The sequence below is a fragment of the Mustela nivalis genome (genome assembly GCF_964662115.1).
Source record: "Mustela nivalis genome assembly, chromosome: X".
NCBI classification, from domain to species: Eukaryota; Metazoa; Chordata; class Mammalia; order Carnivora; family Mustelidae; genus Mustela; species Mustela nivalis.
In genome coordinates, this window is record NC_139040.1 from 84,593,944 (window position 1) to 84,610,083 (window position 16,140).

Sequence of the window (16,140 nt, forward strand, 5' to 3'; positions counted from 1 at the left end):
GACTGATATATTTTTAAAGATTTTATTTAATTTTTTGAGAGACAGAGAGAGCCACAAGCTCTCTCTCTGAGAGGTGGTGAAGGGAGACAGAGAAGCAGGATCCCCACTGAGCAGGATACCAGTGCAGAACTAGATCCCAGGACCCTAGAATCATGACCTAAGCCAAAAGGAGGTGCTTAACCACCAGAGTCACCCAGGTGCCCCAAGTGACCAAATTTTATAGTAAAAATTTATACCAAAGATTTTACATTGTCTGTGTTTGAAACACAGATTAAGATAATGATTTCCAAAATAAGTAACTTTCCCTCCCCCCCCGACAAAAAGCCCCATGATCCAATCCACTGATATATTATACCTCTGAGGCTGGGTCTCTGATTATTCAAGGTGTTCAGTTTTTTCATGTGATTTAACAAGAATGATACCTTAATGGACTCATCAGGTATGAACACACTCTATTTGGGTAATAGCACAAGTGCCTCACTGTGAAGCGTAGTAATGGCCATGTTGGGTGAATTTAGAAAGGGCTTCTATGTATGCTACAAAATCCTCCAGACCACTTGAGTAAAGATAGGGGCCAGATGTTAATATCAGTGTTAGACAGAACATGCCCATCTGGCCTCGAGGTGAGGTGAGGTGAGGGAGGTTGGTAAGTTTTGTTACTCTGGTAGCAGAATTTCCCTGTGACCAGGGAAAACAGAGAGTGCAGCAGCCTACCAACCCAAGTGGGGACTATGATAAATGATTTATGCCACACAATTACTGGGTCCAATTCAGGGTTTCCCAGTAAATACCTTGCAGTGGGACCAGTCATTGGACAACCAGTTGCTATTTTTTACTGTGAGGGAATGGCTACATCATTCCAGTGGCTGCCATCTTATAACCCTTGTATGATTGGTTTGGCTTGGTTTAGAGTGATTTTTCTGTTCCAAACATACTGAAGCCTGGTGACCAAATGTCTATAAACCAGGGAAGCCACATAAAACCATTCCAATTATGAGTATTGCCACTCATGGCTTTGATGTTAGTATTTTGGGGACCCTCTGATTAGTAGTTTAATGGGCTACCTCTGTAGTTTGGTTGACAGAAAAAGAATACTCATGCCCAGAGTTACTCATAGTGTGCCACAGGTCAGTATTCTGGATCAGTATTGTCAATTTCAGGTGAATTAAGTGTTCTAGACCTACCTAGCTTGTTCTTCCCTAGTGTACTGTTTCAATGGCTTCCAATCTCTTCCTTGGGGTCATGATACCCACCAGAGTGATCTTGATGAAGTAAGAAGGGCAGTGGTCCACATATCCAATAGTTTGATTAATTTCTTTGCTGAGCATATGAATGGGCCCACTAAAGAAACATTTCCATCTGATGCCCATTCCATGACCAGATGCCACAGGAGAAACAGAATTGTTAAGGTCAAAAAGACAGATCTTTATTAAGGAATTGTATGGTAAGTTCTACAGAATTACACTTGTGGCATGATCCTTAGATGTTAATATGGCTGAAGCTTTAGAAACTTGACGTGCTTGTGCATACCATACATGTTGGCTCAAAGAAACAGCACTGCCAGGCATGAGGAGATGAACTGGGAGAAGGATATGACAGACCAGAACCTTCAATGTCTTCTTTCCTCCCTTCTTTCCTTCCTACCTTCCTTCCTTCCTTCCTTCCTTCTCTCCCTCTTTCTATCTTTCTTTCTTTCTTTCTTTCCTTTCTACCAATTAAACACTTTCTTTATTATAGTCATTTTTGCAAGAAAAGTCCTTCATGTGGCATTTAAGGACTTTGGTGACAGCCTGCTGCTGGTGAAATTTGTACCATTTGTCATCAATTCTAGCAAGATGGCAAAAAATATATATATAGTGATTATATTCTATGAGGAATAAATTCCCTAGCTCCATGATAATTCATAAAGTCCTTTATACCTAAAGTAGAATTAATGATGATATAGATTTCATTTTTCTTTCACAGCCTTCATAAAGGATGAATCATTTAAGGAATATGCTTGCATAAATACATATTTCCATATTTGATTATTCTTAAAACATGTTGAAATTTCTAGAAGACACAATCCATGCAACTGGCAAACCTTTGTGCCTGGGTTATTAAGAGAAGCTGGGAAGGTTTAATTAAACTTGCAAAAGCAGCAGCTTTCCTCTGCAGCAGTTGAGAAAAATTAATTCAATCAGCATGTATTCAGATATCACTCTGACCCACTCTGAACTTGAGATGTGCAGTGAGAACATAATGGGTGAGGAGCTTGCTCTTATGAAGTTCACATTCATTTTTTAAATTTATTTTTTATTTTTTGTTAAGTTAGCCGCCACATGGTACATCATTAGTTTTTTGATGTAATGCTCAATGAGTCACTAGTTGTGTGACCCAGTGATCATCACAACATGTGTTCTCCTTAATACCTATCACATGGCTACACAATTCACTCACTGCCCTCTCCCCTGAAACCTTCAGTTTGTTTATCAGAGTCCATAGTTTCACATGGTTTGTCTCCCTCTCTGATTTCTCCCCCTTCAAATTTCCCTCCTTCTCCTATGGTCCTCCATGCTACTGCTTATGTTCCACGAATGAATGAAGCCATATGATAATTGTTTTGGCTACTTGCTTTAATTCACTAAGCATGATGCCCTTCAGTTCCAGCCATGCCATTACAAATAGTGGGTAGTCATCCTTTCTGGTGGCTGAATAATATCCTAATGAATATATGGACCACATCTTCTTTATTCCTTCATTTGCTAAAGGTCATCTCAGCTCCTTCTGCGGTTTGCCTCTTGGGGACATTGCTGCTATGAACATTGGGGTTCAGGTGCCACTTTGTTTCACTACATCTGTATCTTTGGAATGACTATCCAGCAGTACAATTGCTCGGTCTTAGTGTAGCTCTATTTTTAACATATTAGGAACCTTCATACTGTTTTTCAGAGTGGCTATACCACCCTGCATTCCCACCAGTTGTGTAAGATGGTTCCCCTTTCTCCACATCCTCACCAACATCTGCTGTTTTCTATTTTGCCAATTTTTTCTGTTCTAACTGGTGTAAAGTGGTATTGCAGTGTGGTTTTGATTTGTTTTTCCCTGATGGCTAGTTATATAGAACATTTTTTCATGTGCCTGTTAGCCATTTGTGTGTCTTCTTTGGAGAAATCCCTGTTCCTGTGTTCTGCCCATTATTTTGACTGATTTTTCTTTGGTGGGGGTGTTGAGTTTGAGAAGCTCTTTATAGATTTTGGATATCAGCTGGTTACCTGCAAATATCTTTTCCCCACCTAAATGAAAGGGAAAAGAAAAGGAAAAGAAAAAAAGAGAGAGGGAGAGAGACAGGAAAGAAAGGTGAGATAAAAGAGAAGGTTCAGCCCAAATGGTCCCCAAGGTAAGATTTATGAAGTATACAAACAGACACAGACAAACAAAAAGACTGATAAAAGTATATGACAAGAGAAAACAAATAATATATATATATATTTGCATATATATATATATGCAAATAAAGGAAGAACCTCATCAAAAAGAACCCCGAGTGGAAGATTTATATACTATCAGGACAAACACAAAAACACAGAAATACTGATGGAAGAAAAAGATGGGAGAGTGGTTGTAAATTCTCAGTGTGGGTGAGGAAGGTTCTTTTGATTCTTCCTGGATGAATCTTGATATCTTTGTTAAAGGACTCAACTTTCCTAAGATAAGGGAGGATTAGGAATTGGTTTACCAATAGGGGTGGTATTGATTGGGGAAAGGGGATTACCCTGAATTTTAACTCTATATGAAAAATAGAAAATAAAAATTAAAAAAGGAATAAACTAGACTAAACTAAACTAAAATTAAAAAAAAAGAAATTTAAAAAATAGAAATGCAAAAGGAAAACACAGGTGTATGTATCAAAAAGTTCAGGTTAGAAGGTTATTATGGAATTTTATGTGACATCTCACTGTGACGGTAAATAGGTTAAAAAATTATCTATATAATAATAAAAAATTAACTATGTAAAAAAATAAGCCAGAATAGTAGGATCGAATTAATAATAAAAATTGTCCTATGAAGTAGTGGTTGTTGTTCTCTTGTCATCTTTTTTTTTTTTTTTTTCCTTTCCTGGTTGGTTTTCTGGGGGAGGGGCCTGCCACGTGTGTTTTCAGTCAATGATGTTCTCTCAGTTAAGTCCCCCTGCCCCCCTTAAGGGGGTGGGCTCTGAGGAAACTGGTTTTTTCAGGCTTTTGTTCTCTGGAGGTTTTTATATTTGTTCACTTTTGTTTTTCTCTCTCGCCTTGACCGCTTTTTTTTTTTTTTTAGGTTCACTAAATTTATTTTAAAAATCATAAAACGTTTCTTACAAAAGAGCATTACATTCTGCACACTGCTCTGAATAGATGCCAGGGACAAATGGACTATTGTTACTTTTCCTCCCTGTCCCACCCCCCAAAATGTTACAGTGACCACAAAGCAAAGTGTTCACAATAATTACATGGGGGGAATTTTTTCTTTTAAACCACCAACAATGAACAAAAATTAAAATTCACTCACTCTGCTGCTGTTTCAAAATTTCAATGTTAGTTTTTGCACGCCCTCCCCCCCCCCCACCCTGTTTTTAAGGAACTAAAACATTACATCTGGTGAACAGCAAAGATTTCACTACACCTCAAATGCAGAACACCTATGAAGCAGAGGAATGTTGGCTTTTTAAACAGAAGCAGATAAAAAAAAAAAAAAAGATGCAGGACTCCTTCAGTTCTTCACTAGTCTTAGAAAAACTTTCCAGAATACTGCTTCACTCTGTTCTGCAGCAAATACTGTGCATTCTGTATCTGGTCCTGTGTTCCTGTAATGGTAATGATCCGATCTTCAGACCCTTCTAGAGGTTCATCAATTTTGATCGAAGCTCCTGACTCATGACGGATTTGTTTAATCCGCTGACCACCTTTGCCAATAATAGATCCAGCCAAATCTTTGGGAATAGTTACTTGTGTAGTAATAATAGGTCCACCAAGATCACCATATGAGCCACGACCCCCTGCATAGGAATAATCATATCCAGAGCCACCCTGTGGTTCATAAGCCATCTGCCATTCTGATGGGCTCCATGTATCTATTGCAGAGTCCCAAGTTTCATCCGCACTGAAACCAACCATGCCGTCGTAGCGGTCTCCGGGTCTTCCTCTTCTGTCATAGGCCATTAGATCTCCTCCTCTAGGTGGTGGTGGTGGAGGAAGAGGAAGATTCCAAGCTCTGCTACCACCCCGGCCACCTCGTCCAGGAGGAGATGGTGGAGGTCCCCGACGAGGGCTCATATCATCATAATCTCTTCTAGATGGAGGCATAGGACGCCCACCCCGGCCAGGAGGCATTCTGTCAAAACCACCTCTTCCCCGCATGGGAAATCTCACAGGGCGCCCACGGCGGTCATCAAACATCATTGTAAAACCACCATAATCGTAGGTTTCATTGTAAAAATTGGGATCATAAGGCTGTGCACGTCCTTTGATGGGAGACTCTGATATAAGATCAAGGATGATCTTGATGCACTCTACAACCCTATCAGGTTTTCCTCCAATAAGCATGACTCTGTCAGTGGAATAAGGACAGCATTCCTGGAAAAGCTTGATTGTTGTCTGTGTGTTCTCTCGAAGTTCTTTGATTTTAGCACCTTTGACCCCAATAATTCCTCCTGCCAGACTCTGATGAATCAGCAGTCTCAACTCGCAGTCAAAGTCACTTCCTTTATAGTGTTGGTAATTTAAGCATTCCACAGCATCAGATTCGAGCGGGAGCTGGCTGGTTGCAGTGGGTGATGGCAACTGCAGGCCCTCTTCCAAGGTAGGGATGATTTTCTTCAGAATTTCTCCAATTGTTTCAATATCAGCACTGATACTCAATATGCGCTCCGGGCCACTGCTGTCTGGGACTGAAACACTGGCATTGTAGTCTGTGCGGAGAGCCTTAATATTCTTGCCTCCTTTTCCAATAACTGCCCCAGCATTCTTGCTCTGAAGCAAAATGCGTAATTCAACCATCTCATCAGTGTTTCTAGATCTTTTAAAAGCTTGTTCCTCTTCCATATCTTCTGCAGGGCGTTTACCAAATTCACCATTGGTTTCGGTGTTGGGGAAGGTTTCCTCTGGCTGTTCAGTTTCCATTTTCTTGTATTAAATAGACATACCAATCAGGTATTATATATCCTTGCAGAGCAGAACTGAAGTTCTGGGCGGGACCAACTGACACCCTAGTGTTGCAGTAGCCCCGCGAATCCGCCGTCCCCGTGCTGCCGCGCCGCCTCAGCCGGTCACAGCTAGACAGAGAAGGAGCGCAGGCCCCCGCCTTGACCGCTTTTGATGGTTTTTGTAGGTTTAGAGGAAAGCAAACTGCACCCTGACCTCCCTCTCAAGAAAGAAGCCTCAATCTGGCTGCAGAGACCAAATAAATCCCCCCTTGGCTGCTAGCAGAGCAGGTTCCCAGTCGCAGTCCCTGGGGACTCAGGATTTTTTGCTTGTACCCAAAACCACGGCGGCTGCGGCGGCTGTCTGGGCAGCCCCAGACTGCCAGAGAAGTTCCAAGCAGCGATTGCACACTGAGATTTTCCAGCTGGCCCGGGCTGGGAGTGTCTGGTCTTTCCGGTCCAAGAGCACCCGGCTGGCATTTGTGTGCACCTCTCTCAGGGGAGGGCACGGGGCACGACTCAGACTCTGATGGCACAGCAGGGCACTCACGTGGGGACTGCAAAAAGGCTGTGCTTCTGTTGGCTGGCCAGGCTCCCAGCCCCTCACAGGAGCCGGCACCCATGTCCTCTCAGGCGCGCTGGTGGTTCAGGGACCGAGACCTGGTTTCTCTGCTGCACTCTCTCTCTGGCTCTGTGCCAGGGGTGGCTGTCCTGGGTCTGGGAACTTAAGCCCCAACCCTAACACCCCGATTCCTGCAATTTCCTCCCGGTGAACCTTTGCTCTTTTTGAGTGCTTTCTACCAGACTCCTGAGTTAATGCTGGTTGGTCCCCAGGCGCAGGGCACTCTTGGTGCCCCGTTGGATATTACTTTCCAACGGGTCATCTCTGGTGGCTCCCTCCACCTTTTGATTATCTTCCGATATCAGTCCGACATTCCCACTCCGCTTTACCTGCCTACTGGCGTCTTCTGCTCCAGTAGAGATCCAGACGTGTATAATTCTGATCTCAGGCTGATTTCCTGGGTGATCGCGGAGTTCTTTAGAAGGTAATCAGCTCACTTTAGGGTGCAGGTTGAAAGGGCGCCTCCTCCTACTTCCCGCCATCTTGTCTCTCTGCAAATATCTTCTCCCGTTCCACGGGTTGCCTTTTAGATTTGTTGACTGTTTCCTCTGCTGTGCAGAAGCTTTTTATCTTGATGAAGTCCCAAAAGTTCATTTTCACTTTTGTTTCCCTTGCCTTTGAAGACATTTCGTGAAAGAAGTTGGTGTGGCTGATGTCAGAGAGTTTACTTCCTATTTTCTACTCTAGGATTTTGATGGATAACTGCCTCACATTGAGGTATTTCATCCATTTTGAGTTTATCTTTGTGTCTAGTGTCAGAGAATGGTTCAGTTTCATTCTTCTGTTTATAGCTGTGCAATTCTCCCAGCACCATTTATGTCCTTTTTCCACTGGATATATTTTCCTGCTTTGTGGAAAATTATTTGACCATACAGTTGAGGGTTCATAGCTGGGCTTTCTATTCTTTTCCATTGATCTCTGTGTCTGTTTTTGCACTAATACCATCTTTCTTGGTGATCACAGCTTTGTATCATAGCTTGAATTCAGGCAACATTATGCCCCAACATTGTTTTTCTTTTTCAACACTCTTGGCGATTCAGGGTCTTTTCTGGTTGATTACAAATTTTAGGATTGTTTGATCCAGGACTTTGAAAAATTCCACTGATATTCTGATTGGGGTGGTGTTAGAAGTATAACTTCTTCTGGGCAGCATAGACATTTAACAACATTTATTCTTCCAATCCATGAGCATGGAATGTTTTCCCATCTCTTTATTTCTTCAATTTCTTTAGAAAGTTTTCTGTAGTTTCTAGAGTATAAATCATTTACCTCTTTGGTTACGTTTATTCCTAGGTATTTTATAGCTTTTTACGCTATTATAATTGAATCCATTCCCTAATTTCTCTTTCTACAGGTACATTTTTAGTGTATAGAAATGCAACTGATTTCTGTGCATTGATTTTGTATCCTGCCACATTACCGAATTGCTGTATGAGTTCTACTAATTTGGGGGTGGAGTCCTTTAGGTTTACCATATAAAGTATCATGTCATCTGCGAAGACAGAAAGTTTGACTTCTTCTTTGCCAATTTGAATGCCTTTTATTTCTTTTTGTTGTCTCACTGCTGATGCTAGAACTTCTAGTACTGTGTTGAACAGAGGTGGTGAAGGTGGGCATCCTTATGGTGTTCCTGATCTTAAGGGAAATGTTCTCAGCTTTTCCCCATTGAGAATGATATTCGCTGTGGGCTTTCCATTGTTTTTTTTTGTTGTTGTTGTTCTTTTGTTTTGCTTTGCTTTGTTTTGTTTTGTTTTTAATGAATTTGAGGAATGTTTCCTCTGTCCCTTAACTCTGAGTAGTTTTAATCGGAAAGTATGCTGTATTTTGTCAAATGCTTTTTCTGCATCAATTGAGAGGATCATGTGGTTCTTATCCCTTCTCTTCTTAATGTGTTCTATCACACTGATTAGTTTGTAAATGTCGAACCACTCTTCCATCCCTGGAATAAATCCTACCTGGTCATGATGAAAAGTCCTTTTAATATATTGCTGGATGTTGTTGAGAATTTTGGGCATTCATATTCATCAGGGATATTTGTCTGTAATTCTTCTTTTATGATGGGGTCTTTGTATGGTTTGGGGATCAAGGTAATGTTGACCTAATAGAATGAGTTGGACATTTTCCTTGTGTTTCTATTTTGAGAAAGCTTCAGAAGAATAGGTATTATTTCTTCTTTAAATGTTTGATAGAATTCCTCTGGGAATCCATCAGTCACTACACTCTTGCTTTTTGAGAGGTTGTTGATTTTTGCTTCAATTTCATTACTGGTTATTGGCCTATTCAGATTGTCTATTTCCTCCTGCTTCAGGTTTGTTAGTTTATTACATTCCAGGGAGGAATCCATTATTTCCAGGCTGCTTAATTTACTGCGTATAGTTGTTGATAATAATTTCTAATAATTGTTTCTATTTCTTTGGTGTTGTGATCTCTCCACTTTCCTTCATAATCTTAATTTGGGTTCTTTCTCTTTTCTTTTGGATAAGTCTGGCCAGTGGTTTATTGATATTAATAACTCTTTCAAAAGACCAGCTTCTAGTTTCATTGATGTGCTCTGTTGTATTTCTGGTCCCTAATTCATGGATATCTGCTCTAATCTTTATTATTTCTCTTCTCCTGGTGGCTTAGACTTTATTTGTTGTTCTTTGTTCAGTTCTTTAAGGTGTAAAGCTAGCTGTTAGTTTGTGTAATTGGGATTTTTCTATTTTTATTGAGTGAGTCTTGGATGACTATGTATATCCCCCTTAGGTCTGGCTTTGTAGTATTCCATAGGTTTTGCACCAATGTGTTTTTGTTCTCATTGGTTTCCATGAATTAAGTTCTTCTTTGTTTTCTTGGTTGATCCTAACATTCTTTTTTTTTTTTTTAAGATTTTATTTATTTATCAGAGAGAGAGAGAGAGGGAGAGAGAGTGAGCACAGGCAGACAGAATGGCAGGCAGAGGCAGAGGGAGAAGCAGGCTCCCTGCCGAGCAAGGAGCCTGATGTGGGACTCGATCCCAGGACATTGGGATCATGACCTGAGCCAAAGGCAGCTGCTTAACCAACTGAGCCACCCAGGCGTCCCTGATCCAAACATTCTTAAGCAGAATGGTCTTTAGCTTCCGAGTGTTTGAATTCTTTCCATTTTTTTTTTCTTGTAATTGAGTTCTAGATTCTGAACATTGTGGTCTGAGAATATGCAGGGTATATTCTCAATCTTTTGGTATCAGTTTAGACTTGATTTGTGACCCAGTGTGTGGTCTATTCTGGAGAAATTTTCATGTGCATTCTAGTAGAGTGAGTACTATGTTGTTTTAGGATGGAATGTTCTGTATATATCTATGAGATCCATCTCATCCAGTGTGTCATTCAAAGCTCTTGTTTCTTTGTTGATCTGCTTAGATGATCTATTTCTGAGAGTAGAGTGGTAAGCTCTCCTACTATTAAAGTATTATTATTAATATTTATCTTTATTTTGGTTAACAGTTTCTTTGTAGGTTGTTCCTTTGTTGTGGACATATTTATAATTTTTATATCTTATTGTTGGATAGACCCTTTAAGAGTGATGTAGTATCCTTCTGTATGTCTTACTACAGTCTTTAGCTTAAAATCTAATTTGTCTGCTATGTAAATTTCTACCCCATATTTCTTTTGAGGTCTGTTGGCATGAAAGATGATTCTCCATCTTTTGCTTTCAGTCTGGATGTATCTTTAGGTTCAAAATGAGTCTCTTGTAGACAGCATATGGATGTGTCCTGTGTTTTTATCTAATCTTCAAACCTGTGTTGTTTCATGGGAGCAATTATGCTTGTCACATTGAAAGTCATTACTGAAAGATGTTTTCATTGCCATCATGTTGCCTGTGAAGTCCTTGTTCCTATAGATTGTTTCTGTAAATTTCTGCTGTATTACTCTTGGGGTCTTTCTTTTGCTTTAATAGAACATCCATTATTATTTCGTGCAGGGCTGGCTTGGTAGTCACCTATTCTTTCAGTTTCTGCCAGTCGTGGAAGCTCCTTATCTCTCCATCCTTTCCCAATGACAGCCTTGCTGGATAAAGTATCCTTAACTGTGTTTTCTTCTCATTTATACACTGAATATATCTTCCAGTTTTTCTACCCTGTCAGGTCTCTGTAGACAGGTCTAATATTATTCTGATGTTCCTCCCTCCATACCAAAGAAGTTCCTCCCCCCCATTCACTTTCAAAATTGTTTCCTTGGAGGAGTCAAGATGGCAGAAGAGTAGCAGGATGAGATGACATCAGGTAGCAGGAATTCTGCTAGATAGTTATCAACCCATTCCGAACACCTACAAATCCAACAGGAGATCAAAGAAAAGAAGAAGAGCAATTATAGAAACAGAAAATTGACCACTTTCTGAAATTATTTTATTCTCTTTCATATATTCTTATCTGGATAAAATGACAAGGTAGAAAAACTCACACACACACACAAAAAAAGAATAGGAGATAGTACCAAAGGCTAGGGACATAATCAATATGGATGTTGGTAATAGGTCAGATCTATAGTTCAGAATGATGATTCTCAAGGTGCTAGCTGGGCTAAAAAAGCATGGAATATATTAGAGAAACCCTTCTGGAGAAATAAAAGCCTTTTCTGGAGAAATAAAAGAACTAAAATTTAACCAAGGTGGAATAAAAAATGCTATTAATGAGGTGCAATAAAAAGTGGAAGTTCTTACTGCTAGGGTAGTGAGACAGAAGAGAGAATTAGTGATTAGTAGTCCAAATGACAGAGAATAAAGAAGCTGAACAAAAGAGAAACAGACAACGACTGCACCACGAGGGGAGCAACTTATTGTGGAGAATCTCCCTAATATGGCAAAGGGAGCAAGCATCAAAATACAGGAGGAGCAAAGAACCCCCCTCAGAATAAATAAGAATAGGTCCACACCTTGCCATCTAATAGTAAAACTTACAAGTCTTAGTGACAAACAGAAAATCCTGAAAGCAGTCCAGGACAAGAAGTCTGTAACATACAATGGTAAAAATAGTAGATTAGCAGCAAACTTATCGACAGATACCTGGCAGGCCAGAAAGAACTGGCATGATATATTCAGAGCACTAAATGAGAAAAACATGCAGCCAAGAATACTATATCCGGCTAGGTTCTCATTGAAAATAGAAGGAAGATGAAAAGCTTCCAGGACAAACAAAAACAGAAAGAGTTTGTAAACACCAAACCAGCTCTACAGGAAAATTTGAAAGTGGTCCTTTAAACAATGAGAGAACCTAAAACTAGTAGAACAGAAAGGAGCAGAGATAATGTACAGTAACAGTCACCAGACAGGCAATACAGTGGCACTAAATTCATATCTGTCAATAGTTACCCTGAATACAAAACGTCTAAATGCCACAATGAAAAACACAACATATCAGAATGGATAAAAAAAATTAATATGCTGTCTACAAGAAACTCATTTTTAGACCCAAAGACACCACCAGATTTAAAGTGAGGGGGTGGAAAACTATTTACCATGCTAATGGACATCAAACGAAAGCTGGGGTGGAAATCCTTATAGCAGATAAATTAGATTTTAAGCCAAAGAGTATAATAAGAGATGAAGAAAGACATTATATCATACTCAAAGAGTCTGTCCAACAAGAAGATCTAAAATTTTAAATATATATGCCCCAACATGGTAGCTCCCAACTACACAAACCAATTAATAACAAAATAAAAGAAACACATTGACAATTAGGGAACTTTAACACCCCCCCTCACTGAAATGGACAGATCATCCAAGCAAAAGATCAACAAGGAAATAAAGGCCTTAAATGGCACACTGGACCAGATGGACATCATAGGTACATTCAGAACATTGTATCCCAAAGCAACAGAATATACCTTCTTCTCTAGTGCACATGGAGCATTCTCCAGAATAGATCACATCCTGGGTTACAAATCAGGTTTCAACCGGTACCAAAAGATTGGGATCATTCCCTGCGTATTTTCGGAGAATACTCTGAAGCTAAAACCCAATCACTAGAGAAAATTTGGAAAGAACCCAAATACATGGAGGCTAAAAAGCATCTTTCTAAAGAATGAATAGGTCAACCAGGAAATTAAAGAAGATTGAAAAAATTCATGGAAATAAATGATAATGAAAACACAACTGTTCAAAATCTGTGAGATACAGCAAAGGCAGTCATGAGAGGAAAATATATAACAACGCAAGCTTTTCTCAAGAAACAAGAAAGGTCTCCAATATACAACGTAACCCTACACTTGAAGGAAATGGATAAAGAACAGCAAAGAATGCCTAAACCCAGCAGGAGAAGAGAAATAATAGAGATCAGAGCAGAAATCAATGAGATGAAAACAAAAAATGCAATAGAATAAATCAACGAAACTAGGAGCTGGTTCTTTGAAAGAATAAGATTATTAATCCCCTGGCCAAGGTTTTCAAAAAGAAAAGAGAAAGAACCCCAATAAATAAAATCATGAATGAAAGAGGAGAGATCACAACCAACACCAAAGAAATACAAACAATTTTAAGAACATATTATGAGCAGATGGCCCTTCTTTTCACTACATCTGTATCTTTGGGGTAAATACACTCCAAAGATACAGATGTAGTGAAAAGAAGGGCCATCTGTACCCCAATGTTTATAGCCGTGGCAATGGCCACGGTCACCAAACTGTGGAAAGAACCAAAATGCCCTTCAATGGATGAATGGATAAGGAAGATGTGGTCCATATACACTATGGAGTATTATGCCTCCATCAGAAAGGACGAATACCCAACTTTTGTAGCAACATGGACGGGACTGGAAGAGATTGTGCTGAGTGAAATAAGTCAAGCAGAGAGAGTCAATTCTCATATGGTTTCACTTATTTGTGGAGCATAACAAAAAGCATGGAGGACATGGGGAGTTAGAGAGAATGGGATTGGGGTAAATTGGAAGGGGAGGTGAATCATGAGAAACTATGGACTCTGAAAATCAATCTGAGGGGTTTGAAGTGGCAGGGGGGTGGGAGGTCGGGGTACCAGGTGGTGGGTATTATAGAGGGCATGGATTGCATGGAGCACTGGGTGTGGTGAAAAAATAATGATACTGTTATGCTGAAAATAAATAAATGAAAAAAAGAACATATTATGAGCAACTATACATCAAATTTGACAATATGCCAGAAATGGATGCACTCCTAGAGACATATAAACTACCAGACTGAGCAGAATGAAATAAAAAACCTGAACAGATCCATAACCAGTAAGGAGATTGAAGCAGTCATCAAAAATCTCCCAAAAAACAAAAGCCCGGGGCCAGACAGTTACCCACAGAAATTCTACCAAGCACTTAAAGAAGAATTAATTCCTATTTTCCTGAAACTGTTCCAAAAAATAGAAATGGAAGGACAACTTCCAAACTCATTTTATACGGCAAGCATTACCTTGATTGCAAATGGAGACAAACCCCATCAAGAAAGAGAATTACAGACCAAAATCCTTGATGAACACAGATGTGAAAATTCTCACCAAAATACTAACCAATAGGATCCAACCATACATTAAAAGGATTATTCACCATGACCAAATGGGATTTATTGCAGAGCTGCAAGGATGGCACAACACCCACAAATCAATGTGATACCATATGTTAATAAAAGAAATAAACAAGAGCCATATGATACTCTCAATAGATGCTGAAAAGGCATTTGACAAAGTATAGCATCCTTTCTTGATCAAAACTCTTCAACCTGTAGGGATAGAGGATACATACTTCAATATCATCAACGCCATCTATGAAAAACAAACTGCAAATAGCATTCTCAATGGAGAAAAACTGAGAGCCTTTCCACTAAGGTAAGGAACACAGCAGAGATGTCCATTATCACCACTGCTATTCAACATAGTACTAGAAGTCCTAGCCTCAGCAATCAGACAACAAAAAGAAATTAAATTCATCCAAATCAGCAAAGAAGAAGTCAAACTATCACTCTTTGCAAATACAATAGCTTATGTGGAAAACCCAAGACTCCACTCCAAATCTGCTAGAAATTGTACAGGAATTCAGGAAAGTGTGAGAAATCAGTTGCATTTCTTTACTCCAACAACAAGACAGAAGAAAGAGAAATTAAGGAGTCAATCCTATTTACAACTGCACTCAAAACCATAAGATACCTAGGAAGAAATCTAACCAAAGAGGAAAAGAATCTATTCTCAGAAAACTACAAAGTACTCATGAAAGTAATTGAGGAAGGCACAAAGAAATGGAAAAAAAAAATGTTCCATGCTCATGGATTGGAAGAAGAAATAATGTGAAAATGTCTATGCTACCTAAAGCAATCTACACATTTAATAAAATCCCTATCAAAATACCATCCATTTTTTTCTGAAAGAAATGGAACAAATAATCCCAAAATTTATATAGAACCAGAGAAACCTCAAATAGCCAGAGGAATGTTGAAAAAGAAAGCCAAAGTTGGTGGCATCACAATTCCAGACTTCAAGCTCTATTACAAAGCTTTCATCATTATGGGGTGACTGGGTGGCTCAGTAGGTTAAAGCCTCTGCTTTCAGCTCAGGTCATGATCCCAGTGTCCTGGGATCAAGACCCACATCGGGTTCTCTGCTCTGCGGAGAGCCTGCTTCCTCCTCTCTCTCCCTTCCTATCTCTCTTGCCTAATTGTAATCTCTGTTTGTCAAATAACTAAATAATATCCTAAAAAAAAAACCCACAAATCTGTCATCATCAATACAGTATGGTACTGGCACAAACATAGACACATAGATCCGTGGAACAGAATAGAGAGCCCAGAAATAGACCCTCAAATCTATGGTCGACTAATATTGACAAAGCAGGAAATAATGCTGAATGAAAAAAAGACAGTCTCTTCAACAAATGTTTTGGTAAATAGGACAGTCACATGCAGAAAAATGAACTGGACCATTTCATTACATCACACACAAAAATAGAATCAAAATGCATGAAAGACCTCATTGTGAGAAAGGAATCCATCAAAATCCTTGAGGAGAACACAGGCAGCAACCTCTTCGACCTCAGCCGCAGCAACGTCTTCCTGGAAGCATCACCAAAGGCAAAGGAAGCAAGAGCAAAAATGAACTATTGGAAGTTCATCTAGATCAAAAGCTTTTGCACAGCAAAAGAAACAGTCAACAAAACCAAAAGACAACTGACAGAATGAGAGAAAATATTTGCAAAGGACATATCAGATAAAAGGCTAGTGTCCAAAATCTATAAAGATTTTCCCAAACTCAACACCCAAAGAACACATAATCCAATCAAGAAATGGCCAGAGGACATGAACAGATATTTCTGCAAAGAAGACCTCAAGATGGCCAACAGACCATGAAAAAGTGCTCCACATCACTCGGCATCAGGAAAATAAAAATCAAA

The 16,140-nt window shown here is 39.6% G+C and overlaps 1 pseudogene across 1 annotated transcript; it reads right to left on the reverse strand.

The window, feature by feature from the left end:
• Window positions 1-4,279: 4,279 nt before the first annotated feature.
• LOC309856368 (heterogeneous nuclear ribonucleoprotein K pseudogene) lies at window positions 4,280-6,313 on the reverse strand (annotated as a pseudogene). Its single transcript has one exon. The product of its transcript is annotated as a heterogeneous nuclear ribonucleoprotein K pseudogene (transcript).
• Window positions 6,314-16,140: the final 9,827 nt, after the last annotated feature.